At 36.7% G+C, this 17,870-nt stretch overlaps 1 non-coding gene across 1 annotated transcript; it reads right to left on the reverse strand.

Annotated features, from left to right (window-relative positions):
- Window positions 1–335: 335 nt before the first annotated feature.
- On the reverse strand, window positions 336–440 carry LOC125166901 (U6 spliceosomal RNA). The gene has a single exon (XR_007152607.1). It is a non-coding gene; the product is annotated as a U6 spliceosomal RNA (small nuclear RNA).
- Between the last annotated feature and the right edge of the window lie 17,430 nt (window positions 441–17,870).

The following is a 17,870-nucleotide window of genomic DNA, read 5'->3' on the forward strand; positions in this document are numbered from 1 at the left end:
GGTCATGATCTCATAGATTGTGAGCCCCTCATCAGGTTCTGTGCTGACAGTGCAAAGCCTACTTGGGATTCTCTCTCTGTGCCCCTACCCAACTCACGTGCACACACACTCTCTGTCTCTCTCTCAAAAATAAATAAACTTAAAAAAGAATTTTTAAATAAAACAAAAATAAAAATTTTAAATTTTTTAATAAAAAATAAAATATTTTAAATAATATAATTTATTTAAATTATAAAAAATTTTATAACTTCATATTTTGTAATATCTGGGAGGGGATCATCAATGTGGAAGGCAAGAAAGTTGCTTACATTTCTCTGACCTGACACTTTTTTTTTTTCTTGACGGAATGCTTCACAAATTTGTAGGTTATCCTCATGCAGGACCATGCTAATCTTCTCTTTACAGTTCCCATTTTAGTATTTGTGCTGCTAAGTGAGCACTGAACTGGCACTTTTAGCTGTGTTACCTTTAGCAATTCATTTGATCCACGGACCTCCAGCTCCAAATATGGAGCTGAATTCGATCATTTCATAGATTCTGTTCAGCTAAAAATCTTTGAACCCACAAAAGGAACAGGCCCACAGAAACTTTCTTCTTTAGAACAGTGGCACAACAGGGAATTTCAGCTCGATAAATTTTAGAATGCTAAATTTGGATTTGGAAAATTAGAAATTGATTTTGTTTATTCCTCCAAATATTTAACTTGTATATTCATAGAGAAAATACTGTGACTCAGATACACTGAATGGTTCCTGGTAAAGACCAAAAAAAAATGGGGGGGGGGGGACAGAAAGAAACACAGAAAGATAGAAATGCATAAAGATATATCACAAGTGTTAATGACATATAATTTTAAAATAATAAAATTATCATCCCCCTCCAGCCCAGCAAAATCTGATAATGCATACTTTTGTTAATATATTTAATACATTGAGGAATATTGCTTATAATCACAATATATAGACAAATATGAGAAGATAGTATTTTAGTTCCCAAAGAAACATTTCATATTTTCATGTTTTATGAACCATATTTTATATGGCTTAATGTTTTCTGATTAGACCCTCATCTTCAACATCTTTTATCTCAGTTCTAGTGTAGACTTCACTTAATTATGCCTATGAAAAATTTTCCCTCATAATGTCCCCTAATCCTGAACTTTCTCTAAGCTCCTCTTAAACTGAGTAATATATGTCTTACCTTAACATTATTTAATATGTTCCTTAAATAAGAAGAGTAGAGTTTGGAGGTTTTCACTCATATTAACTCATATTTCCCCTGTGGTTAAGAGATCCCTTTTCTCTACTCCCAAAAAATCCAAATATTGTTTTAATTTTACTTGCATTCTCATATATATTTCCACATTGTAAGCTATTTTCTAAAATATGAATCAAAGTAATAGGAAAATTAAACAAATCTGGCCAGCTTAGCATTTTCCATATTTAGTTGTTATATTTTTTCCTTCAGAACAAAACTCCACATAAGGTAAAGAAAAGATAGTAAATATCAGAAAGATTATGGAGCCGCCAAAGTGTGCAGGAAGCCAACATGAATATGAGGAAATTCATGAACAAATCTGCCCAAATGTGTTTATAAATGATTAAATTAATGGATAAAATGTATGGTTCTGGAATTTGCTTGAAAATAATCAGGGTTGGGGGTGAAGGTGGGGATAGGGAGTGGGGAATAGAGTACAGATTAAACAATACTATATGTCATGGGATGATAGTTGTTTAACATGGGTGATGGGTACATGGGGTCTGTTATATGATCCTTTCAACTTTTGTGTACGTTTAAATTTTTGTAGAAAAAATATTAGTCTGTTACACCAAATGCTTAATTTATAAATAATTAAACTAGGCATTTTTTATCCTGAAATATCTTTTTAAAAAAACCAAACTACAGTAAATTATTCACTCATTAAATATAAATGTTTAATAAAGTAATCATAGATTTTTATACACTAGCTTCCTTTATCAAATAATGTATTAATCTTAAAATGTGCTGGCGACGTTTTGGAGTATATTCATCAAACATAAGCTAATAATTATCATTCTACCTTTTTTTCTTTTTATTTCCTAGAGAATTATGCAAACAGGTTTGGCTTCCCATTGCTTACTTATTAGCTCAAAACACACTGAGCTAAAGTGAACAGACCAGGGTACAATTATTCAGTCTGTATTTGATTGGCAACTGATAAGCACTGCCCCCAAATCTGTTCCATGGGTTGATTGATTGGTGAATATTTAATCCATGCAGATGCTCAAAATTAATTTGCTGCATCAGGACTCCCCTTGATGCTTTATTCACTCAGTCAGCATCTATCAAATACTCTCTCTTCTTTTTTTAACCTTAACCAACTCATTCCAACAAATATATTTTGAGCACCTATAGTGTGCAGGCCACGGTTTTAACCTAGGAATTATACTAAGGCTCATTTGCTGCTCATAGAAAAGGACTCAGAAAAGCACATGGGAAACTATAAGACAAAGCAGAATAAGAACAATACTACGGTGGGCTGAATAATGGCTCCTTCAGAATGCTTACATCTTAATCCCCCAAACCTGTGAATATGTTACCTTACATAATAAAATATACTCTGAAGGTGACATTAAATTAAGGATTTTGAGATGAGGAGATTATCTGGATTATCCAGATTAACACACTGTAATAAACAAGGTCATTATAAGTGAGAGGAATACAGGAATGTCAGAGATTTGAAGATGCTATGCTGTTGGCTTTGAAGATGGAAGGACCCATAAGCCAAGGGATGTAGGTGACTTCTGGAAGCTGGCAAAGGTAAGGAAACAGATTGATTCATAAAGCACAATCCTTCTAATGCTTTGGTCTTAGCCTCATAATACCCATTTTAGAGTCCTGACCTCCAGAAACTTGAGACCTTCAGAACTTGATTTATGTTCCTTTAAGCCACTTTATGTTTTTAAGTTACTAAGTTTGGGGGTGATTTGTTACAGCAGAAATAGGAAACAGACAGATAGGAACAAAATTACTTCTGACTAGAGACATCAGGAACAGTTTTCTGGAGGAGATTAAATGGAAATATAACAGAGATCTCACTTCTGCATCCTTTAGATCTGTACTGTCTAGTACAGTAGTCACTAAATACATGTGACTAAATTTAAACTAGTACTAAAAATAAAATTTTTAGAGGATTTAAGATGGTATAGAAATAGGGGGACCCTAAGCTTGCCTTGTCCCTCAAACACAAGAAATCAATCTGAGAACTGAGAGAACAAACAGCATGTCCACAGTAGAAAAATGACCACTTCATGGAAAGTAGGCGCTGCGGAGAGTGGATTTGGGGGAGAAAAGAGCTGCAGGTGCTGCAGAGGGGAGGGAGCCCTGGTCACGGAGAAAGGAGCAAGAGAGAGAATAAGAGTGAAAACATGCACAGGGAATTGTACAAGAAAAACTTCCCCAAAACCATTGACTGGGAAAAGGAGAGGGGGTGACCATTGCAAATTTTTATAAGCAACAGAACTCAAGGTCTGAAGTTGTAGAGTTCTGCACCATCACCAATGTCATACCTGGCAGGATTCGTGATGCTCTGGTGGGGAAGAAAGGCAGAGACCCTGGAGCAGGCAGCATGGTCTGAGGATCCCCTGGGTCACAGGTGGACAAACAGTTCCTCTTCTTGGAATGCATTTGGGAGTGATGGCACAGCCTCTTCAGGGACAAAAGACCCAGTGGTCACCATTGAGCTGCCTTGTTCACTAGCATAGGAACAGGGATGCTGGCTCAAAGCAGTAAGCCTTGGTGCCAAGTTTCTTTTGCACTTTGTCATAAAATCAAAGCTGCTGCTTGGTCTTATGACCATTTTCTGGGACAAACAAACACTGTTTGTGCAGCAAGACCCTCCTCCACAGGATCAGAGTGGGTCCATGCCACGGGGGTCTCCGAAGTTTGGAGTTTTGAAACCCAGCTGCACCTGAGATAAAATACAGGGGTGCTGTGCCGTCTGGTAGGCAGAGAGCTCAGAGGCAGGCAAGGTGAAGGCAGATCTTGTGGAAGCCAGCTACAAAGGGGGGTGATTGTTTGCTCTTCTGTGAGGGCTTCCTGAGGAGTGGCAGGCACACAGTCCTCACTCCCAAGACAGATATGAGAGACAGCCAAGCCATTTCCCTCCACAACACTGACCAACTTCTGTAAGCAAAACAGCAATGCCAAGTGGAGGCTAGAGCTGCTTACACCTGCGCCCTGCAGGTGCATCTCTACTAGGTCAAATCCTTTGAGAATCAGCTCAGGAGGCCCCACTCCACCAAAGACAGCACAAACCTTTCATACACCCCAAGTTGAAGGATCATAGGTGCTGACAATCTTCAGCTCTAGGGGTAACAGGATCTAGCTTCCTTTGTTTTTGTATTTTTTATGGGATACAGAAAAAGCAACTTTTAAATTTTATTTTATTTTATTTTATTCTTTATTTTTTCTAATTTTTTGGATCTATCCTCTTTTAACAAGCAGACCAAAACAGACCTATGATTTAGCTTCCCTTTCCTTTTTTTTTTTTGACCTCTTTTTAATATAGCTATCATTCTCAGGAGCAACCACAAACAAAACAAAATAAAACAAAAAGAGTGTCCTTGACAAAATGACAAGTGGAGGAATTCACCCCAAAAAAAAGAACAGGAAGAAGTAATGGCCAGGGATTTAATCAATACAGATATAAATAAGATGTCTGAACTAGAATTTAAAACAATTATAAAGACACTACCTGGGCTTGAAAAAAAGAAAATCATAGAAGACAATAGAGAATCCCTTACTGTAGAGATCAAAAAAAGAAAAAAAAAAAACTAGTCAGGCCAAAATAAAAAACACTATAACCGAGATGCAAACCTAAATGAATGCCAGGACAACAAAGATGGATGAATCACAGGGATAAATCAATGATGTAGAAGAAAATTATGAGAAAAAATGAAGCTGGAAGGAAGAGGGAAATAAAGATATTGGATCATGAATGTAGACTTAGAGAACTCAGCAACTCCTTAAAATGTAATAACATTCATATCATGAAAGTCCCAGAAGATGAAAAGCGAGAAAAAGGGGCAGTTTTATTAGAGCAAATTTTGCTGAAGACTTCCCTAATCTGGGGAAGGAAACAGACATCAAAATCCAAGAAGCACAGAGAACTTCCATTAAATTCAACAAAAGTCAGCCATCATGAAGACATAGTCAAATTCACAAAATACTTAGACAAGAAGAAACTCCTGAAAGCAGCAAGAAAAAAAAAAATCCTTAACCTACAAGGGAAGACAGATAAAGTTCACAGCAGACCTATCCACAGAAACTTGATAGGCCAGAAGGGAGTGAGTGGCATGATAAATTCAATGTGCTGAATGAGAAAAATATGCAGTCAAGAGTACTTTATCCAGCAAGACTGTCATTCAGAATAGAAGGAAAGATAAAGAGTTTCCCAGACAAATAAAAACGAAAGGAGTTCATGACCACTAAACCAGCCTTGCAATAAATATTAAAGGGGACTCTTTAAGTGAGGGGAAAAAAGACGAAAAGCAATAGATTACAAAGGAACAGAGAACATCATCAGAAACAACTTACAGGCCACACAAAGGCACTAAATTCATATCTTTCAATAATCACTCTGAATATAAATGGAAAAAATTCTCCAATCATAAGACAAAGGTTATCAGAATGGATAAAATAAAAAATAAAAAGACCCATCTATCTGCTGCCTACAAGAGACTCATTTTAGACCCAAAGATGCCACCAAATTGAAATTTGAAGGGATGAAGAGCCATCTATCATGCTAATGGACATCAAAAGAAAGCTGGAGTAACCATACTTATATCAGACAAACTAGATTTTAAACAAAAGACTGTAACAAGAGATGAAGAAGGGCATTACATCATAATTAAGGGGTCTATCCATCAAGATATTACATTATAAACATATATGTCCCCAACTTGGACACCCAAATATATAAATCAATTAATAACAAGCATAAAGAAACTCATTGATACTAATACAATAACAGTAAGGGACATATGATCTAAGCATAAAATCAATAAGGAAACAATGGCTTTGAATGACACACTGGACCAGATGGACTTAACAGATATAGTCAGAACATTTCATCCTAAAGAAGCAAAATACAAATTCTTCTCGAATGCACATAGAACACATTTGAGGGTCACAAATCAGCCCTCAATAAGTACAAAAGGATTGAGATAATACCATGCATATTTTCAGACTACAATGCTATGAAACATGAAGTCAGCCACAAGAAAAAATTTGGAAAGACCACAAATACATGGAGGTTAAAAAACATCCTACTAAAGAATGAATTAATTAACTAGGAAATTAAGGAAGAAATTAAAAAGTATATAGAAGCAAATGAAAATGAAAACATGATAGTCCAAACCCTTTGGGATGTAGCAAAGACAGTCCTAAGAGGGAAGTATATTGCAATACAGGCCTAACTCAAAAAGTAAGAAAAGTCTCAAATACACAACCTAACCTACATCTAAAGGAGCTAGAAGAGGAATAGCAAATGAAGCCTAAAGTCAACAGAAGAAGGGAAATAATAAAGGTGAGAGCAGAAATAAATGGTATAGAAACAATAACAACAACAAACCAGTAGAGCAGATCAACAAAACTAAGAACTGGTTCGTTGAAAGAATTAACAAAATCGATAAACCCCTAGCCAGACTTATCAAAAAGAAAAAAGAAAGGACCCAAATAAATTAAGTCATAAATGAAAGATAAGCAATCACAACCAACACCACAGAAATACAAACAATTATAAAAGAATATCATGAAAAGTTATATGCCAACAAACTGGGCAATCTGGAAGAAATGGACAAATTCCTAGAAACATACAAACTACCAAAACTGAAACAGGAAGAAATAGAAAATTTGAACAGACCCATAATCAGCAAAGAAATTGAATCAGTAATCAAAAATCTCCCAACAAACAAAAGTCCAGGTCCAGATTCCTTCCCAGGGTAATTCTACCAGACATGTAAGGAAGAGTTAATACCTACTCTTCTCAAGTGTTTTTTAAAAAAAGATATGGAAGGAAAACTTCCAAACTCATTCTATGAAGTCAGCATTACCTTGATTCCAAAATGAGACAAAGAACCCACTAAAAAGGAGAAGCACTGGCCAATGTCCCTGATGAACATGGATGCAAATATTCTCAACAAGACACTAGCAAATCGAATCCAACAATACATTAAAAGAATTATTCATCACGATCAAGTGGGATTCATTCCTGGGCTACAGGGGTGTTTCAGTATTCACAAATCAATCAACATGATACACCACATTAATAAAGAAAGGATAAGAACCATACGATGCTGTCAATAGCTGTAGAAAAAGCATTTGACAAAATATAGCATTCATTCTTGATAAAAATCCTCAACAAAGTAGAGATAGAGCGAATATACTTCAATATCATAACGGCCATATATGAAAGACCCACAGTTAATATTATCCTCAATGGGGAAAAACTGAGAGCTTTTCCTCTACAGTCAGGAACAAGACAGGGATGTCCACTGTCACCATTACTATTTAACGTAGTACTGGAAGTCTTAGTCTCAGCAATCAAACAACAATAAGAAATAAAAGGCATCCAAATTGGCAAGGAAGAAGTTAAAAATTCACTATATGCAGATGGCATGATATTCTATATAGGAATCCCAAAAGACTATACTAAAAAAGTGCTAGAACTATTACATGAATTCAGCAAAGTCACAAGATACAAAATCAACGTACAGAAATCTGTTACATTTGTATACACCAATAATGAAGCAGCAGACTAAGAAATCAAGGAATCGATCCCATTTATAATTACACCAAAAAACACAAGATATGTAAGAATAAACCTAACCAAGAGGTAAAAGATCTGTACTCTGAAAACTGTAGAACACTTATGACAGGAATTGAAGATGACACAAAGAAATGAAAAAACATTCCATGCTCATGGGTTGGAAAAACAAACATTGTTAAAATGTCTATACTTTTCAAAGCAATCTGTATTTAATGCAATCTCTATCAAGATACTACCAGCATTTTTCACAGGGTTAGAACAAATAATCCTAAAATTTCTATGGAACCACAATAGACCCTGAATAGCCAAAGCAATCCTGAAGAACAAAATCAAAGCTGGAGGCATCATGATTCTGGACTTCAAGCTCTATGGCAAAGCTATATTCATCAAGACCATATGGTACTGGCACAAAAACAGACTCATAGATCAATAGAAGAAATAGAAAATCCAGAAATGGATCCACAGCTATGTGGTCAACTAATCTTCAACAAAGCAGGAAAGAATATCCAATGGAAAAAAGACAGTCTCTTCAACAAATGGTGCTAGGAAAACTGGACAGCAACATGCAGAAGAATGAAACTGGACCACTTTCTTACACAATACACAAAAATAAATTCAAAATGGATGAAAGACTGAAATGTGAGACAGGAAATTATCAAAATCCTTGAGGAGAACACAGGCAGCAACATCTTTGACCTCAGCTGGAGCAACTTCTTACTAGACATGTTGCCAGAGGCAAGGGAAACGAGCAAAAATGAACTATTGGGACTTAAAGATAAAAGTCTTCTACACAGTGAAGGAAACAATCAACAAAACTAAAAGGCAGCCTACAGAATAGGAGAAGATATTTGCAAATGACATATTATATACAGCGTTAGTATCCAAAGTCTATAAAATACTTACCAAACTCAACACCCACAAAGAGATAATCCAGTTAAGAAATAGGCAGAAGGCATGAAGATATTTTTCCAAAGAAGACATCCCAATGGCCATTAGACATGAAAAAAATGCTCAACATCACTCATCATCAAGGAAATACAAACCAATATCATGATGAGATACCACCTCACACCTATCAGAACGGCTAAAAGTAACATAAGAAACAACAGGATTTGGTAAGGATGCAGAGAAAAGAGAACCCTCTTGCACTCATGGTGGGAATGCAAATAGTTGCAGCCACTCTGGAGAATAGTATGGAAGTTCTTCAAAAAGTTAAAAATAGAACTACCCTATGATTCAGCAATTGCTCTATTAGGTATTTACCAAAAGGATACAAAAATATATATTCAAAGGGGTACGTGCACCCCAATGTTTATAGCAGCATTATCAACAATAGCCAAACTGTGGAAAGAGCCCAAATGTCCATTGACTGATGAACGGATTATGAAGATGTGGTGTATTATATATATAATATAAATGTTAATATATTAATATATTTATATATATGTAAATATATACACACACACACACCACATCTTCATAATCCATTCATCAGTGGACATATATATATCATCATGTGACATATATATATATATATATATATATATATATTACTCAGTGATGAAAAAGAATGAAATCTTGCCATTTGTAACAACTGGAGGGTATCATGCTAAGCTAAATAAGCCAGTCAGAGAAAGACAAATATCATATGATTTCACTCATATGTAGAATTTGAGAAACTTAAGAGATATGATCATAAGGGAAGGGAAGGAAAAATAAAATAAAAGCAGAGAGAGAGGCAAACCATAAGAGACTCGTAAGTACAGAGAACAAATTGAGGGTTGATGGGGTGGAAAAAGTGGAAATGAGTGATGGGCATTAAGGAGGGCACTTGTTGGGATGAGCCCTGGATGTTATATATGTAAGTGATGAATCACTGGATTCTACTCCCAAAGCAAAGACTACACTTTATGTTACCTAACTTGAGTATAAAAAAATTAAAATTTAACTAATTAATTAACTGATTAATAAAAAGATGTGGTATGTATACAGAACAGAATATTACTCAGATGTCAAAAAGAATGAAACCTTGCCATTTGTAATGACATGGATGGAGCTACAGTGTATTATGCTAAATGAAATAAGTTAGTCAGAGAAAGGCAAAAACCATATGATTTCATTCATACAGAATTTAAGAAACAGATGAATTTGTGGGAAGGAAAAAAGAGGGGGGAACAAAAAATAAGAAACTTTTAACGATGGAGAACAAACTGAGGGTTGATGGAGGGAGGTAGGTGGGGGATGGGCTAAATGGGTGATGAGTTTTGGGGCGCCTGGGTGGCTCAGTCAGTTAAGCGTCTGACTTGGGCTCATGGCATGATCTCACAGTTTGCGTGTTCGAGCCCTGTGTCGGGCTCTGTGCTAACAGCTCAGAGTCTGGAGCCTGCTTCGGATTCTGTGTCTCCTTCTCTGTTCCTCCCCTGCTCACGTTCTGTCTCTCTCTCTCTCAAAAATAAAGGTTAAAAGAAAAGAATTTTTTAAATAAATGGGTGATGAGTATTAAAGAGGGCATTTGTTGGGATGAGCACTGGGTGTTGTATCTAAGTGATGAATCACTGACTTCTACTGGAACCAATATTGCACTGTATGTTAACTAGAATTTAAATAAAAATTTGGGGACAAAAGAATTTTAAAAAAATGTATATTCAGTTTCTCAGTTGCCTTAGCGACATGTCAAGTGCTCAATAGCTACACATGGCTGATGGGTACTTTGTTTGACAAGATAGATATAGAACATTTCCCTCATTATAGAGAATTCTTTTGGGCAGCCCAACTTAGGATTCTTAAAAATGACAACAATTTCTGTTATTCCCCTGGGATATGCTATGCTTCTGATATATTATCTTAGCCAGGGTGATGGGCACAGGAACATGGCAAATGCAGAGGCTTCCATCTGACCTTAGATTGGTTATTAATTGTGCTCAGTCTTTTATTATCAATCCTGGCTGCACAATGGAATGCACTGGGGAGTTTTTAAAAATACTAATGCTCAAGCCCTTCCAAATAAACTGAACCAGAATCTCTAGGCGAGTTTGAGTATCATTATTTTTAGTGTTCTCCAGATAACTCTTTAATAGGACTATCACTGAGCAATAATTTTATTTAAATATAAGTACTAGTATTGGAAAGGGCTTTCTTTTTATTCTCATAAAAGTTACTTGGAGGCCATTTACAAATACATAATTGCATCAAAATAATGTGTCTACCTAGTTAAGTCTTATAGTAAAAATAGGGGCACTTGTACCCCAATGTTTATAGCAGCACTCTCAACAATAGCCAGATTATGGAAAGAGCCTAAATGTCCATCAACTGATGAATGGATAAAGAAATTGTGGTTTATATACACAATGGAGTACTACATGGCAATGAGAAAGAATGAAATATGGCCCTTTGTAGCAACATGGATGGAACTGGAGACTGTGATGCTAAGTGAAATAAGTCAAACAGAGAAAGACAGATATCATATGTTTTCACTCTTATGCGGATCCTGAGAAACTTAACAGAAATCCATGGGGGAGGGGAAGGAAAAAAAAAAAAAAGAGGTTAGAGTGGGAGAGAGCCAAAGCATAAGAGACTCTTAAAAACTGAGAACAAACTGAGGGTTGATCGGGGGTGGGAGGGAGGGGAGGGTGGGTGATGGGTATTGAGGAGGGCACCTTTTGGGATGAGCACTGGGTGTTGTATGGAAACCAATATGACAATAAATTTTATATTTTGAAAAAAAATAAATAATAAATAAATAAAATATGGTACTGGTGAAAAAAAAAAGTCTCATAGCAAAAACCTTACCATCTAATGCCAAGGAGTATGTCCAGAACAAATGAAGAAATATGTATTCATTAATACATTTATATATTTAATATAAATATATATTTGAATATATATGTTACATATAATTACATATTTACTAATATTTATAATGTTATAGAATATTTAAAACACAGTATATAAACATATTTCTATTAGTATATATGTTAATCTTTTTTCCTTTCACCAGAAATCTATTTGACTATTTGGTCCATGAGCATACTTTAGGAATAGACATTTAAAACATGGGTTTTAGGGGCACCTGGGTGGCTCAGTCAAACATCCAACTTCGGCTCAGGTCATGATCTCAAGGTTTGTGAGTTAGGGCCCTCCTTCAGGCTCTGTGCTGATAGCTCGGAGCCTGGAGCCTGCTTCAGATTCTGTGTCTCCCTCTCTCTCTCTGCCCCTCACCCACTCACACTCTGTGTGCGTGTCTCTCTCTTCCAAAAATAAATAAACATTAAAACGTGAGTTATAATACCTGGCTCAGATGTTGCAACTGAACAAGATAACAGGAATAATAAACAACTATCACTTACGGGTTTTTTTAAGGATAATGTCTTTTAGTTAACGTTAGATTAATCAATCACACAATTGCTCCAGGCAAGAGGAGATGAGAAGAATAAAGTTCGAATTTAGTTGTGTGTACCTTTATAGGACTTGGTACTTGGGAGAGATGGCTTAGCCAAGTGAGAGCTGACGTCCAGCTGCCAGTGTAAATGTCAAAGTCTCACATTGTTAGACCATGTTGAGAACAAGCATGCTGGAGATGACGGGCAAAAGGACATTTTTCCAGGGACTGGCTGCATGGCTTGTGCCCCTGCTCAGCTATCTTTTAAAAGATAGAGTATGGGTTTAGCAATGAAATGCCAATGCATTTTTTAAAATGTATTGAGGTATAAATGACATAGAATACTATATTAGGTTCAGGTGTACAACATAGTGATTCAACATTTGTATACATGGTGAAATTGTTACCACAGTAAGTCTTGTTACTATCTGTTACCTTACAAAGTTAACACGACATAGGGACACCGGGGTGGCTTAGCTGGTTAAAATTCCAACTTCAGCTCGAGTCATGATTTCACAGTTTGTGAGTTTTTGCCCCACCTTGTGCTCTCTGCTATCAGCACAGAGCCCAGTTCAGATCCTCTATCTCCCTCTCTCTCTCTGCCCCTGCCCCGCTCGCTCTCTCTCAAAAATAAACATTTTAAAAAAAACAAAGTTAATACAATCGTATTGACTCTATTTCCTACCAATGTATTTTAAAAGACACCATTTGGATAAGGAGAAAACTTTCAAAACTCTTTGTGCTAGCCCATCAAACTCTAGCTCTAAAGAATACAATGACTCTTTTCCTGGCCAAGACAAATGTACAAAGATCGTGAGTAAAAAGAATAAACCAGAGAATACAATTCTTGGATTAGTGAGCAGAGACCAGTTCCAGGATATGAGTTGTTAGATTAGAGCATTTGTTAGAAAACATGTGTTCCTGGGATAATGATGGGAGCGGTCCAGATCATAGCCCCTTGGCAGTGAGTCACTTGGGCCCCTGCATTGCCACCCCACGCATTTCAATGCCTTTTCTAGTCCTTTCTCCGATAAACAATGAAAAGAAGAAAGAACATTGGGAAGGCTGCTAGAACCCTTCGTAGTTGGGGTAAAGAAAAATTACATTCCTTATTTTCATGAGAGGGTTAGATCTCAATAAGGTAAGTTTCCTTCAAGTGGATCCACAGTATGGCTCTACAAATTTATAAGAGTTTTACTCTACTTTGAAAGACAGCAGCTAACTAACATGGTTATAGCTGTGTAAATGTATACGTTATACATATATACAGACATATACATGTGCATATATGTATATAAGTCATCATATTATATAACTAATCATTTTGATTTAAAATCACAAATGCATATCTGTATGTATAGATATAGATATAGATATAGATATAGATATAGATCTGTAAAAATAATTAGTGAACCACAAGATATTGAAACTGAAGGCTCTGACTGAAAAAAAAAAAAACTTGCCCTTAGAAAACTTCAGCTTAACAAACACCTGTGAGGATTCATTAAATGCTCGGCTGATTCCTGACTCCACTTCCACTGAGGAGCAAATAAGACAGACATGTAACTACAGTGGCATCATCAACGGCAGAGGAATGTTCAGGACTCTGTGTGAGCATAGAGGAAAGACATGTAGCCTAATGTGATATCAGGAAGTCTTCTTGGTGGGGGTGACACCTTAACTATGTCCTGAAAAAAAAAATGAGTCATGATATGCATCATTCTTGCTGAGTGAGGGTGAGCACTAAAGAGTTATGGACAGAATAAAGAACATAATGAACTTACAACAAAATTTTGTGAACAGGAAACTATAAAAAATTAAGCAAACCTGGAATATGCTGTAAAAGTGACTGCAGATGAGGCTGGAAGGAAAAGCAGAATCTAGATTACAAGGACCTTGTTTTAAAGACTGAACTTCTCTTTTGCAACCACTCATATTTGCATTTTAGATTATTCAGTCTAGCTGTAGTATGAAAGATTTAAGCGGATAAATAATGGAAGCAGAAAGATGAGTTACAAGGTTAATGCGAATAAGCAATGAAACCTCATCAACTAGAGTAATGGCAGTTGGGAAAGAGAGAAGGGATGGAGTCTGTGATTATTTTGATGATAAAACATAGATTTTGATGACTGATTGGAGAAGGAGTAGGAGAAAGAATTGAGACTGGCCCTCAGTTTTCTTGCTTGGGTGATTAAGAGGATGTTGGTATTTGTTAGGGAGTGATGAGTTTGAGTAAGAACATTCATTGAATGAAAACTTCTAAGTTCAGATTTATAATTTGCTTTGAAGTATCTGTCAGAGATTCAGATAGAAATACCCAGCAGATGCTTGCTACATGGATCTGAAGTTCAAGAGAAACTTCAAGACAAAAAGAAAGAAAGAGAAAACTACTGGGAAGGTCAAAGAATATGACTGGGAGTAAAAAATACAATAATGCATAAGACATGAGGTTGCCAAAAATAACAATGACAAACACCATTTGGGACACATCAATGCCACTAAGGTACATAAAGGGACAAAAGCATGTCCTTGAGGGACAAGGAAGGGTTAGTTAGGAAGAAAGATAGCCAATACAAATTGGTATCAAAGAAAACAAGGGAAGAGAGGTTTATAAGGAAGGTATAGTCCAGAGTGGCAAAAGCATCAGAGAAGTCAGTAAAGACGCTGGGTTCACAGCCTCCTACACTAGGAAGACTGGCCAAATGACACATGTCTTTAACGCAGCTGGTAGGAAACTAACGTGGCCAAAGTACAATGGGCTGGAATGATTTTGGGTTTCAGAATCACACAAAGCTTGATTTGATTTCTTGTTCCACCACTTACAAGGGTGGTGAGTTACTCTCTGATCCTTAGTTTCCAAAATTTTCAAAGTTAAAATGAAATAATGATAGCAAGGTGTCAGTATGGTCAGGTTCTAGTGAGAACACATCCAGGATTATAGATAGCATCTTTTGGATATGTCCTTGCATAGTGGAGAGACAGATCTCCCTCTCTATCTCTCTTTCTCTCTCTCTCTCCCTCTCTCTCCTCCTGTTCATATAAGAAGATAGTTCTATCAGATTAGGGACCCACCCTATGACCTCACTTAACCCTAATTACCTCCTTATAGGCTCTGTCTCCAAATATAGTCACACTGGGGGTTAGGGCTTCAGCATGTGAATTTGGTGGGCAACACAATTCAGTCCATAGCATAGCCATTCGGATCACTGATAAGAAGGGAATGGATATTCCATTCAAGTCACCCTCCCTCACAACATATTCTTTGAATAAGAATAAGCACCTGAGGACAGAAACATGGATAGAGGTATTCCCATATACCCTCCCCCCCTTGCCTCTGCCTTGCCCAGCCTATTTTCCCTTCTCTCCTGCTTTGCCCAGAAATAATGCTATGGAATTAATAAAGAGAATAAGGTTTTTAAAATTGTATTATTTTCCTAAAAGAGAAAGAGCATATATCCTTCCTTCCTTAAAATAACCCATGCATTAATTTTCCTTTTCAAGATATGACACATTTTTTAAAATAACATCAAGGACCTTGAGCCCTCCCCCCATTGAATAAATGTAACTGCAACATGTGAGTTGTGAAAGTGTGAAAGAAGATTCCCTGCCTGGGAGGCAGGAAACTTGGATTCTAGGCTCAGTTCTACTGTAAATCATCTGTAGCACCTTGGGTAATATATTTACATCTTGAAGCTGGTTTTCTCAAATGTAAAATGCCTGGGTTGGATTTAATGGTCTTAAACTTTGTTCCATTCCTAATGTTATATAATTCTAACAATGTCAAAAAGTTTCTAAGTTTCAAAACTAAGGTTTCCATAGTCTCCAACTCGAATTGTCTATTAGAGTTCGATAAGCCTAGTTTGTGATTTTCCATGGTAAGAAATAGGCAGAGACTGTGATATTATGGCTCTTACACAATGCATTCTCTAAGTAGAACAGAAGCAAAGAGTTTTCCTTTATAACTTTTAATTAGTGCACAAGGTTGCTTTCTACATATGGCAGAACAGTGACCGTTAACCCAAGAGCATACCACTAGAGGGCAATACAGTAACATAGATTGTTTTGTATGTTGGCATTTTATCCTATGGTGGATCACCTGTAAACATGATGTAATTGAATGCCTGAGCACTGCCATTATTATGGGATGTCACTACAAAGACAGAAGCCAAACTAAAAGAATAAAAATTTTTTAAAAATCAATGCAACTGGGAATTATTTAATACCAGCATGATAAATTTAGACACTTCGACTGATTATAAACAAGGCAAATGCATGAATATCAATCCCAATAATGGATTCTTTCCTTTTTATCTAGGTGTCTGACCATACAGTACAGTAAGGCTACATTCAGCTCCTTTTAAAGGATATTGCCTCATGAAGGCACCCTGACCTATTCCCTGAGCAGGGTGCCTGTGTCCTCCACCTGTGACAGCCCTCCCGGGCCTGCAGGCCTAACTTCCTCCCCTTGATTGGATCCCACAAAAACAGATAACCCATAGCTTGACCAACCAGCTATGAGGTAGCTTCACACAAAAGTTCTTCACAAATGTGGCCACGGATGACTGGTTGCATCAACAAGTTTCTCTCACTCTGAAATTTAAATTTAGACCTATGGAGAGAATCAGTCAGTTGATTGCAGGAATATATACATGAGAAGAAAGTAAAGACTGATGATCTTGGATGCCTGCTGCTGAGTGGCCACTAGAAACGCTTATCTTTAGATCCAGGTTGAATCTTGAATCTTTCTCATTTCCAAATTACATTTCCTGTATTCTAGAAGCTGTTCCTCACTTCTTTTGAGATTTCTCTCCTCTTATTTCTCCCTTCCTCTCTCCCTCCCTCCTCTCTCTCTTCCTCTTTCCCTTCTCTTCCCTCTGTATTTGCCTTCCTCTATTTTTACACATAGATTATTTTCAATTACCTGAGTTAGGCTAATTGGGTCCTTTTTCCTTCCCCTGAAAAGGGAGCTTAAAAGCACACCTTACAGTAACTGTAATGTTACCATGTAACATTTTCTTTTTGTACATGGTACTTAATTAAGTGTTACTATATTGCAATAACACAAACATGTCCTTGAACTACAAAGGAGTCATAAGTTTGTTACATGTTTGCTAAGAAAAACTACAATTAAAAATACACATTTGGGGGGCACCTGGGTGGCTCAGTCAGTTGAGCAGTTGAGCGTCCAGCTCTTGATTTTAGCTCAGGTCATGATCTTAGGGCCCTGAGATCTAGCCCTGCTCTGGGCATAGAGCCTATTTGAGGTTCTCTCTCTTTCTACCCCTCCCCTGCTCAAGTTCTCTCTCTCTCTCTCTCTCTCTCTCTCTCCTCTTTCAAAAAAAAACCAAAAATATACATTTTCAAACAGATTATTCTTATTTTTATAAAAGAATTATAGTTTTATATGAATACTGAGATGTTTTTGAGCAGCAGAGTGTGTTGCAAATATCCAAATTGTAAGCCTGTTCTAGTCATTGAGGCATATTACTTCTCCAGAAGTGTCATGTAGGATTTGAAGACCACAGCCTCCTGGAGTTTCTTGCTATCATGCTGGTCCACACTCAACCTCTAGCAATTCATCGAAATTATCATTCAAATGTCCCTACCAGTTTATGGCTCTAGTGGCTTCTACTCCCGTTAAGCAAATCTCGGCTGTGAATGTCTGAATCCACCTATCTCAAT

Source organism: Prionailurus viverrinus, chromosome B2 (genome assembly GCF_022837055.1).
Source record: "Prionailurus viverrinus isolate Anna chromosome B2, UM_Priviv_1.0, whole genome shotgun sequence".
NCBI lineage: Eukaryota > Metazoa > Chordata > Mammalia > Carnivora > Felidae > Prionailurus > Prionailurus viverrinus.